Source organism: Lepidochelys kempii, chromosome 15 (assembly GCF_965140285.1).
Source record: "Lepidochelys kempii isolate rLepKem1 chromosome 15, rLepKem1.hap1, whole genome shotgun sequence".
In the NCBI taxonomy this organism is placed as follows: domain Eukaryota; kingdom Metazoa; phylum Chordata; order Testudines; family Cheloniidae; genus Lepidochelys; species Lepidochelys kempii.
Window position 1 is genome coordinate 13,320,182 of NC_136394.1, and position 2,412 is coordinate 13,322,593.

Here is a 2,412-nt window from a genome sequence, read left to right on the forward strand (position 1 = left end):
GTAGCCGGTTGTAGCCTGGGCAGCAGTGGGAGGGGCTGGCCACCCTGAGTACATCCCCTTGCCCCCACACCCCGGGAGCACGTACTTAGGCAACAAGCCAGAGCTGTTGCCCACACTAATGCAGCTACATTACTATTTTTAGCACGCTAGCACTTGTAGAGTCTACCCCCAGCTAGGAATCACAGCCTAGCTCCACCTGTAGACAGAGCCTCAGGCTGCATAGGCACAGAGAAGGGCAGGCTCTCTAAGTGCCCACTGGTGAAGGGCCCTGGAACATTATAAGCTGCACTGCAGCCAGGGAGAAGGTGTTTTTACTAACAGCTATCTGCACTGAGCAGCGTTAGCCAGGGCCCAAGAGTTCAAAAACCAGACCGGTAAACCAAAATAAACATGGGTTTGTTTTCACCTTGAAATGAACACAAACCCTGTTCCCAATGAACCCTCATCCCACACCAGCGTCTTATAGCAAACAAACAGAAAACTTAAAGGAAAGAAAGAGCATCCTGTAAGGATAAGTGCAAGAGATTCTAAGTGATAACCAAGTAGGCAAGTGGATGACCAGGTGATTGTGGACATGAGAGGGAAAAGGCAGAAAAGCTTTATGCAAAAACATGTGTCACAATGTTCATCACCAGGTAACACCACTAAACTGGAACCAATTATGTGTTTGAAATAGGACACACAGCAACCACACTCAAGATTTTACTTTGCTGCTGATAATGAGGTGCTCTCCATGTGTCTCATTTCCTTTTTATTAAGGCTTTCAGGGGGCCTTTACAACAACTTGTTTACATGCACAAACAGAGGGAGCACGAGCAGTTCAGATGAGGTCAAACAGATCTGCAAAATGCCAAAGCCAAACAGAAGCAAGCCAGTGAAAACTGGAGAGGTCAGAGAATGGAGTCAAGTATGCATCTGGGGGTAAAAGACTAATGCTTAATAAAATTACAGCAAAGCTGTCCAGTCTCTAACTACAGAGAGCAGCAAGAAAGGAAAATGGATGTAATGCTCTGAGTTAGGCCAAAATGATTCACTGAGAAGAACTGTGTAGACCTGTTACATAGCAGACAACTGAGGAACAAAGGGCTCTCCCTCTGCATGAAGCTGGATTTCCTTGTTCTATATTCCCAAGGCTGGAGGTTCTGTTAGCCAAGTCTGACTAACCATCTGTACCAGTAGGCCATTCACAGGCACCAGCCCTCACAGAACTATTTTTGACAACTTGATGAACCACTGCCATGTCCCTATTTCTAAAGATCCCCAGGAATCCTTTTCTTTGCAACAGGGCTACCCAGTTCTCTTTGTGAAGTGTCTGACTCTGACTCACCTTCATAGCTTTCTCTTCAAAGCACTTTTCAGGCATTAAAGTAGTTCTACCACCACCCCTGTGATGCAGGAAAACATCATCCCCATTTCACAGAAGGGGGGACTGAGACAAAGAGGTGAAGTTAGCAGTCTGTGACAGCAAAGGCATGTAGAAGGTCATCTTGTCATCCGGTTTTAATGGTCAGCATGGTAGCGATATGACCAATGTCTCCTGGGAGAGAGAACAATAGCGGAATCTTCTACCATTTAAATTCTGTTGCATTCCTTGTGGTATTCAAAGGAACTAACAGAAACCTGCAGCAATTTTGATCACCCAAGAAGTCTGAAGTCTCGAAAGATGGTGGCAAATTAATTGCTAGAGGTTACTTCACATCAGTTATTCCAACCTAAGCAGGATGGTCTTTTGTACTTCACCTGGCCTTCATCTAAGCTGGTGCTAGGACGGTGTGAAATAGGGAAGTTTGGAGGATAAAAATAAAACCAAGGCACTTATTTGGTCCAGACCATGCCCCATTTTTAGTGATCCACTTGCCCTAGCACGTGTGCTATACCAGTTCCTATTTGGGGCTGAGAAGGATCTAAAGGAGCAGTATGTATGTGGCTGCAGCAAAGTTAAGCCTTTGTTTCTGTTGCTGCTTATCTCATATCCACTCCGTGGAGCTTAGAGGAGGCACTCAATCTCTCTGTGAAACTCACACTCACAATGCAAAAGTAATCAGCAATGCACTAATTATATGAGAAAGTCATTAGTCCTTGGGCACTGAGGGTTTAATGGATTAAGTTATCAGTAATTTGCAATAGTTACAAAGTAATTTTAATAATATGGCAATAAACACAACCTGACACCCCCACACTACAGACACGCAATGCTGACTCCCCCACACACTGACAATGACACACACCACACACACCAACACATCCACACCTTAAAGGAAACATACAAACCCCTGACACAGACTGAGACACACCCGCTCACAAGTAACACTCCGCTCCATCTCTCTCTCTCTCTCACACACACCCCACGCTTACCCATTCAACTTTGTGAAATCCAGTACCCACTCCAAATGACACACCCCAACTCCCCAC